This window comes from Felis catus, chromosome C1 (assembly GCF_018350175.1).
Source record: "Felis catus isolate Fca126 chromosome C1, F.catus_Fca126_mat1.0, whole genome shotgun sequence".
Classification (NCBI taxonomy): domain Eukaryota; kingdom Metazoa; phylum Chordata; class Mammalia; order Carnivora; family Felidae; genus Felis; species Felis catus.
Genome location: NC_058375.1, coordinates 21,194,451 through 21,204,145, shown reverse-complemented (window position 1 = coordinate 21,204,145; position 9,695 = coordinate 21,194,451).

The window sequence follows — 9,695 nt, the reverse complement described above, 5'->3', positions numbered from 1 at the left end:
CCAGGCACGGGAATGCATCGTATTTGTGGGGTCCCTGGAAGAGCCTTCATTCATTGAAAGGTCCTTGGTAACCTCATGTCTAACCTCAGTCCCTATTGCTGCAGTTTCCTCTCTTCTGCTTCCTCGGGGCCTCCAGTCCTGTCTTCCATTCCGGCCACTCCCTTCCTAGAAACTTTGAGGTAAGGTGTTCTACTGGGTCTCTTCTCACATCTCTCTCTCTCTGGCCACTCCTTCTCTGACTCCTCTTTTTCCTTCCACCCCCTGGAACGTGGGTGTTCCCCGGTTTCTGTTTTTATCCCTCCTCTCTCCAGACACACTCTTTCTGATCTCATCCATTTCCTGGACTGCAATGCTCCATTTGGGAATAAGTTGCTTCTACCAGCACTTCAGCACCTCAAAGGTGAATTCATCTCCTGTTCCTTCCCACAGCCTCTTCCTTGACAGTTTTTCTTTAGAACTCCATTTTTTGTTTCCATCTTGAAGTCATTGTTTACTCTGGATAGAGAATCCTGGCAGGAGCAGGAGCGAGGCTGGACTAGATGACCTCCAAGGTCCCCTCTGAGACCTTATGAGAGTAGGCTTACCACTCCAAGGATGACTGTCTAATTTGGTCTCCTGCCTCCAGCCTCTTGGAATAAGGAAATGAATTTCACCCTCTGCTGAGCAACCAAGGAGGCACTTGGACCGGGGCTCTATTATAACACTTACCCCACTCTACCTTGTATTGTAATTTTCTGTGTACGTGTCTTTTTATTAATGTTTATTTATTTATTTTTGAGACAGAAAGAGAGAGAGGGACAGGCAGAGATAGAGGAAGAGAGAGAATCCCAAGCAGGCTCCACGCTGTCAGCAAAGAGCCCCATGTGGGACTCCAACTCACGAACCCTGAGATCATGATCTGAGCTGAAATCTAGAGATGGAGGTTTAAGGACTGAGCCACCCAGGCACCACTACATGCATGTCTTATCTGACCTTTTTGATTATAAACTCTTTGAGGGCAGGGCCCATGTCTTGAAATCTTTGTCTCTGCCTTGTGCCACCTGTCCTGCCAATAATATGCCCTTGGTGACTGAATCTTTCTTTGAATTGAATTCCCCTGTTTCAGATTCAGTTTCATTTTTATTTTTTTAATGTTTATTTATTTTGAGAGAGAGAGAGAGAGAGAGAGAGAGAGAGAGAGAGAGAGAGAGAGGCAGAGAGAGAGAAAGAATCCCAAGCAGGCTTCACGCTCAGCTTGCGGAGCCCAATGCAGGGTTCGATCTCACAAACCATGAGATCGTGACCTGCCCCAAATCAAGAGTCCTGCACTCAACCAACTGAGCCACCCAGGTGCCCCTCAGCTTTCATTTTTAAAATCTACTCTGTAGTTAGTGTCAGTGTTTAGATCAAAAAATGTTACTGATATGTCATCAACTAAGAATAAAGGTCAAACCTCTAGACTGACAGTATCTGCCAAGATCTGCCTCATTCTACCTTTCCAGTCTTATCACCTACCACATCCATGTTTCTTGTTTGGCCTTCAAACCTTTCTTCCAGTGGTTCTGTCTGCAAATCTCTGCCCACTGAAATCCTACCCAACATGCAATGCTTTCATGCGTGTTTGTGGCCTGAATGAAGCCTTCAAAAATGCCACTTCCTACAGAAAGGGTTGCTTTTTCAGCTCAGCTGAAAATAATCTCTTCCACTCCTCCACTCCTCAACACATTGTTTCTACCTCTTTATACCACTGATCTTTATTTATTTAAAAAAAATTTTTTTTTCAACGTTTATTTATTTTTGGGACAGAGAGAGACAGAGCATGAACGGGGGAGGGGCAGAGAGAGAGGGAGACACAGAATCGGAAACGCTCCAGGCTCTGAGCCATCAGCCCAGAGCCTGACGCGGGGCTCGAACTCACGGACCACGAGATCTGGCCTGGCTGAAGTTGGACGCTTAACCGACTGCACCACCCCGGCGCCCCTATACCACTGATCTTTAAATGTGATGCAGCCTTGTTATCATCTCTGCTTATCTTACCCATTCCTTTCAGCTAACAATGGAATATGTGATTGATCACTTCTGCAAAGTGAGGAAACTTGAGCTCAGAAGGTAAAATTTCATGTCAAGGTCATACGGTATCTTCTTTTGACTGCACCAGGCTGTCGAAGAGCTCCTTTGAGGCAGTGTCTAATTGCCTTTGTATCCCCCACCAACATGTAGTAGGTCCTCAGCAAACGTTTTTGAATCAATAAATATGAGTTACCCTCCTCTGTAAAATAATCCCTTAGGATCTTCAAGGAAATGACTAAATTATTTGCAAGGCTTCACTTGCAAAGTTAGTAATTTTGTGAAAAGAAAAAGCAAAAGATACAAATATTCTCAATTTGATGAGCTTTTGTGACTCAGTCTCTGAGGAAGGAAAGCTGAGGAGAGACACAGCTACTACCATTTACTGAGCTCAAACAATAGTCCAGGATACGTCTATTATTTCATGTAACTCTGACTACAACCTGGTGAGGTATGGATTATGCCCCCATTTGGCAGATGAGGTAACTGAGGCTCAAGAGGTTTGTTGGCCAAGATAGCTTAGTAATGTGTTGAGTAAGGATTTCAAACCCAGGCAGGAATGACTCCAAAGCAGAAACTACATACACCATGGATGAGAGAAGGACATGAATTGTAAGAAGCAGTCTGGCATCAGGAAGTAATGCGTAGAGTAGAATTATAATATATTAATTGGGAGTGAGGAATATAATTGTCAAGTGGCCTGTAATTGGTGGGCCAGCACATCCCTCTTTATAGGACAGTCTCCGTGAAAAGCCAAGTTGTCATTTGAAGGTGGCTAGGGCAGTTGAAGTCTAAGCAAAAGAAACCAGTGAAAGATGAATTGTTGAACCAGCTCCACTCAGATCAAACCTGCTGGTCAGGGCTCCCACTTCTTCCCTCTCTCTTTTATTTAGTAAATATTTATTAACCATTTAGTGTGTACCAAGCACTATCCTGGGCTCTGAAAAATCCAGCAGTGAAACTTCTTGCCCAGCACGGCACAGCCTGGTGACACAGGCTGGGCTTATTCCTCCCCACCCCCACACCTTGTATTTTCGGTTCGGTAAAGATCTCCACCTCCTGTTGCCATACTCACTCGACTCTTGCATCAGCTATGTTGAGGCCACTGATTGGCCAAAGCTTTTTTTATTCTTCAATCACATTCCAGCCCTGAAGATACATCTAGATTGGATTTGAAATGTTTTTGAGGTTTCTTTAGCTTCAGACCCTCTCACAGATTTTAACCCTAATGGGATTCTCTTCTGTTCTGTATTCATTCTTTCTGAATTAATTTTCTCATCCCAAATTCTGGAATCACTCTGCTATAATAACCTTGTACCCTGACCATTATCTGGGGCTGTGATTTATCACCCCAGAGGTACTTTTCTGTGCTCTTTTTATTATTTTCATGCACACCCCCTCCCAGCTCAGAATACAATTCCTGCCTTGGGGGAGCTTTTAGGGAAGAAACCTAACTCTAACCGATTTGATAAAACCAAAAGCAGACCCACCCTCCAAGGCTTATTCACACATTCATCCATTTAATTACTCATTAAGCAGGCATTGTGCTAGGTGCCCAGGAAGAACCTTCTGTCTCACAGGTCGTGAGCTGCCAAGCCTTACAGCAAAATTGAAGTTGTGCCCTGGAGTTGTGCTTTAGGGGTAGGACAACCATAGACTCTAAGAAACAAAGCCAACTATCTCCTAAGACCACTGCCCAGGAGTCAGGCACCTGGATGCTAGCTTTTAGCCATGTGACCCAAAGTGATTTTTTTGTTGTTGTTGTTTGTTTTTAGCTTTTAGGATTTGTTTCTTTATCTGTAAAACAAAGGAACTGAAATGAGCTCTAAACCTTCAGAGCCGCCGAATAGGGATTTGGGCAAGGCGTATAATTCAGTTTCGTCAATTGTATACTGCGGACAGAAACGTCCAGGTTTCAAAAGCCTCACCCCTCTTAGTAAATAAAATACAAAAACTGACCAGCTGGGTTCTTTTGGATAATTCATTAAGAATTTCAGTTTGGTTTTGTCGGCTGAGCGAGCCCTCAGCGCCCCCTGCAGGCAAGACTCTGCTACAGTTCAGAAAGGACGGAGGGAAGAAAGGGTGGATTGAGGGCCACCTCTAAACCATTTTGAGTTTACAGGATTGTCCAGTCCCATGTCACCGCCTGAAGGTCCCGAAAAGAGTCCAGGCAACAGCTAAAGATTGTGTGGTTGCTGAGGATTCTCCGATGCCAGCATGGACCATACTCCCAAAGGCCTCCCTACCTGAATGTACTTCCCCCTGTTTTGGCTTACTCTTTCATCTTACAGACAGGAAGCCTGCGGGCCCACAGAAAGTTGGTCACAGAGCAGAGACTAGAACCTTAGTTCAGGCCCCCACTGCAGGGTCACTTGCATCATTGTAGGCTGCCCTGGGAGCCTCACATTTCCAGGAAAACAACTGGCTTTTCTCTCTCTGTTCTCTTTCCCCTCCCTCTCTCCACTCCTAGAAGCTCTACACATCCCATTGTCCATTTTCAGTCACCCCGAGGCCTGTGCTTGGAGTAATGTTTCCAGCATCTTGCCACCATCCCGTCCCATCTCTTCCTACTGAGTCTGAACCCATTCCGTCCCCAAAATCAGTTGGACGTGGACTCAGGATATCGGAGTTCAAGTTTCCAGTTCTAACCCTTTCCAGCTGTGTGAACCTAGGCAAGTCACGTCACTTCTCTGAAACTCAGTTTCCTGCGGTGTAAAACGGGGCAATCAAGTTTACCTCCACAGGGGCTGCTGTGGGGACGTGAGCTAATGCATACAAATTCCTTAACAAGGCTTGATGCAGACCAAGCGCTCAACAAACTGTAATTATCATTTATTTTGTTACTGTTCTTATTTTAACATATCTGACTCAGTGACTGACAGATAGTGGGTGTTCAAGAAAGGTGGTTTAACCATTAACATTTAGAATTTTGGAGCACGGAGACTGGCACTTAGCAGGAAGTGAATAAATGTGGTTATTATCATTGCTTTTTTGACCCAAAGGCACCCAAGACGGTTACAGTCCTAACGTCTCACCCTAGAAAAAGCTACAGCACTTCTTTTCACTCAGCAACAGGCTCCTCTTTCGTAAACCGCGGCAGCCAATGAGCAGGAAGATGGGCGCGGTTATATGCTAGCCAATACCAGCTGCGCAACTGCGCACTGGTTAGGCCCAGGCGGGTTTCCAGGCTGGTTTAGGAAATCAAGCCCGGAGGCGGTTTGTGGGGCGGGGAGTAGCTCCAAATCTCCTGACTCTACCTATCAACCGAGCTCTGATTGGTGCAGGCCCTGCCTGCCCGCCCCTCCCACCGCCTGGCTCCGCCTTCGCGGAAGGGGGCGGGGACTACTCTGTTGGCTTTCCGTTTCTTTCCTTTTCCTTTTCTTCTTTTTAATGAACATTTGATTTTGGTTTATGTGTTTCCCGTCCAAGTTATAAATGACATATATTATTGGAGAAAATTTAGAAAATACAGGGAAGTACAAAGGCAAAAAAGAAATAACACGAAGTGATATCTATCCCATTTTGTGTTTTCTAATGTTTTTCAGGCTTTCTGCCCTAAGCTGGTATTCCTCCTGTTAGGTGTTCTGTTGTTGCAAAAGTGTCAAAGTGGAAGCGCTCAAAATACCCATCAAAGGGGATTGGTTAAAGTAAGAAACAGATTCACCCACACAATGGAACATCTTGCTGCAAAGAAACAGAAGGAGGCAGCTCTGTGTGAAATGAAAAGGTGTGCAGGTTTTAATGTTAAAACAAAAAAACAAGTTGCAAATGATATATATAGAATAAGCTCATAGATATCATATGATTACACAGAGGCAACAACTGTCTGGAAAGATAAACAGTTTGAAACAAACTGTTAGCATCCAGTTACCTCTGGAGTGGAGGCAGGATAGAGAAATTATAAGATTCTTTATACAGTTCTTTAAATTTTTTTAATAATGACAAGATGTATTATGTTTGTAACTAAAAAAAAAAAATCCCTTAGAGAGGGGAGGTGCGACTGGGTGGCTCTGTTGGTTAAGCATCTGACTCTTGATTTCCGCTCAGGTCATGATCTCATGGTTCATGAGTTCGAGTCCTACATCAGGCTCTGCACTGACTGTGGACTCTGCTTGGCATTCTTTTTCCGTGTCTCTTTCCCCCTTTGCCACTCGTGTGCTCACTCTCTCTCTCAAAATAAATAAACATTAAAAAAAAAAATAAAAATTAGGAGATTTAAAAATAATTCTAAAATTTCAGAATAAAAATAAAAAGTAGGAGATTTTATGTAAAATCTCCCAATTTGTGAATTATCTTCGAAAACATGTAAGATATGTTAACACTGGGCCTGCATTCCTGGTGCTATCAGCAGGTCTAAGTAGCTGGGCATGTCTTCTCCAATTCTCAGTTTCCATAATAATAACACATAGACCACTTGACTCACATTAGAGGTCTAGCCTCTGTAGGAACCTGCCTTTGAAACCTCTGGACAAGGTCAAGATTCTTTAACATGGTATTCAAAGCCCTATGATGGTTCTGTGCCTTCCCTTTCACCTTCACTTGCTTCTATTCTTGTTCACTCTTGCTCAAACACACCCTTGCTCAAGGTCAAAGTGTAAGGTAGTGGCAGAGTGGGAATTAGAGCCAGGGTTTCTCGTCTTACTCTCCAGGCTCTTGTAACTACCTCATTTAGTTCTGTGCCCATTAACTTTGGGTGTTTGGTTTTTTTAATAAGACCAGGCCAAAGTGAGCTCATTTTTATAAAACCAAATGGAATGTAAGAAACAACAACAACAACAACAAATGCTATGTTCAGAGGTGGAAATTTTGCTACCAGATGTGCAATATCACCAGTTTCTCACTCCCCTCACTTAATCTGCTCCAGCTGTACTGGCTACTTTGCTTTGACCATGGTTTTTTTTGTTTGTTTGTTTCTTTGTTTTTACATTTATTTATTTTTGAGAAACAGTGAGACAAAGCGTGAACGGGGGAGGGGCAGAGAGAGAAGAAGACACAGAATCTGAAGGAGGCTCCAGGCTCTGAGCAAGAGGTCAGCACAGAGCCTGATGCGGGGCTCGAACCCACGAACTGTGAGATCATGACCTGAGCCAAAGTTGGACGCTCAACCGACTGAGCCACCCAGGGGTCCCTGCTTTGACCATGTTAAGCCACTATTGTCTCAAAGCCTTTGCCTTTGCTGTTAGACTTCAGCTTTGCTCTGTATCTTCATAGCTTAAGTTATTTTTTTTCATAAATTATTTATTTTTTTAAACATTTTTTAAATGTTTATTTTTGAGAGAGAGAGAGAGAGGGAGAGAATGAGTGGGGGAGGAGCAGGGAGAGAGGGAGACAGAGGATCAGGAGCAGGCTCTGTGCTGACAGGAGAGAGCCTGATGTGGGGCTTGAACCCATGAACTGTGAGATCATGACCTGAGCCAAAGTCAGATGCTCAACCAACTGAGCCACCCAGGCACCCCTATTTATTTTTTTAAGTAATCTCCATGCCCAGTATGGGGCTTGAAATCATTGTGAGATCAAGAGTTGCAGGCTCTACCAACTAAGCCAGCCAGGTGCCCCTGTTTTTATATTCTTCTTTAGTCCTATCTCTTATCAGGTCACAGGTGACTCCATAAGGTGACAAACTTACCTGATCGCACTATATAAAATAATTAAATTTCAGCCATTTTATATCCCTTTACCCTGCTTTACTTTTCTTCCACTTAACGTATGAACTTGTTTAACTTTTGCCTTTCTTACATTATGGCAACTCCATGAAGGTGGACCTTGTCTGGTTTTCTGTTGTACTTTGGCACCTAGCACAGTGCCTGGAACATAGTAAACATTCAGTAAATAATTTGTATACTCCTAGAAGAATCTTATTGTTTCACAGACCAGGTGATTTTCAATTCATTATATCCGTCTCCCAAGAACTAAATAACTTTTGTTTTTTGGGTGACAGATGTGGAGAATGGAATGAGAAACTTGGAGGCATCAACCAGAGGAACATTTCCAAAATCAGAAAAATGATGGTGGGGCACATGGGTGGCTCAGTCAGCTGAGCGTCCACCTCTTGATTTTGGCTCAGGTCATGATCCCAAGCTGTGGGATTGAGCCCTGTGTTGAGCTCCACCCTGAGGATGGAGCCTGTTTGAGATTCTCTCTCTCACCCTTTCTCTCTCTCTCTCTCTCCCTCTGCCCCTCTCCCTTGCTTGTGCTTTCTCTCTCTCTAAAAAAGAAAAAAAGAGGAGTGCCTGGGTGGCTCAGTCGGTTAAGCGTCTGACTTTGGCTCAGGTCATGATCTTGTGGTTCATGAGTTCAAGCCCTGCATCGGGCTCTGTGCTGACAGCTCGAGCCTGGAGCCTGCTTTGGATTCTGTATCTCCCTCTCTCTGCCCCTCCCCACTCACTCTCTGTCTCCGTCTCTCTCTCAAAAATAAACATTAAAAAAAGAAAAGAAAACTGTTGACAATGCCAGAATCTTCTGGAGGAAGATACACTAGGCATAAGAGCATAGTGATTAAGTTGACAAAGAAACATTCAGAATAGATTTCATCAGGGTCTTTGAGTTAATGACCGCAGCAGACAACTCTTGAGATATCTGCCTGGCTCGCAATTCCACCTATGGCAACTATCCCATACACACAACACTGGGCCATAATCATACTCTCCTGGCCTTGGCCTTTTAGACTAAATGGGATTGTCTGACTCAAGCTGGGTCTGAGTGTTTTCCAAGAATTGGAAATTTGCAAAGTAGACTCTTGTTAGATCTGAGTCATAGCCCAGATCAATAGCTGTGTTAAAATGAAGATTACTGGGGGCGCTCCGGTGGCTCAGTTGGTTGAGCATCTGACTCTTGGTTTTGGCTCAGGTCATGATCCTCACGTTTCATGAGTTTGAGTCCTGACAGCACGGAGCCTGCTTGGGATTCTCTCTCTCCCTCTCTCTCTGCCCCTCCCCTGCTCATGTGCTTGCTCTCTCTCAAAATAAATAAATAAACTTTGAAAAAAAATATGCAGATTACTGGACCTTTCCACAATATTCTAATTCATGATGTCTAGGGTAGAAGTTAGAATTTTTCCATTTTTTAAAAAAGTTTATCTATTTATTTTGAGAGAGAGAGAGAGAGAGAGAGCATGAGCAGGGGAGGGACAGAGAAAGGGGGAGAGAGAGAGTCCCAGGCAGGCTCCTCCCCACTGTTAGCACAGAGTGCGATGGGGTGCTTGAACTCACAAACCATGAAATCACAACCTGAGCCACCCAGATACCCCAGAATTATCCATTTTTAAAAAGCATCTCAATGATCAAAAATGGTAGAGTTGGGAGCTAGAGGAATTGTTCTGTCCACTGAAACAGCCACTAAGCTGGCAGAGATGGTCAGAATAAACTTTTTTGGAATGCTGGAATCTAACAAGCCATATACAATAATCAGGGGACTGCTTAACAAAGAAAGAGGCTGTTTAAATTTCAGTGTTTAAAGAAATCTTTGGGGCACCTGCGTGGCTCAGTTGGGTAAGTGTCCAACTCTTGATTTCGGCTCAGGTCGCATTCTCACAGTTTGTGGGATTGAGCCCCATGTTGGGCTCTGCATTGACAGCATAGAGCCTACTTGGGATTCTCTCTTCCCCTCTTGATGCCCCTCCCCCCCCCCAAAATAAATAAATAAACATTAAA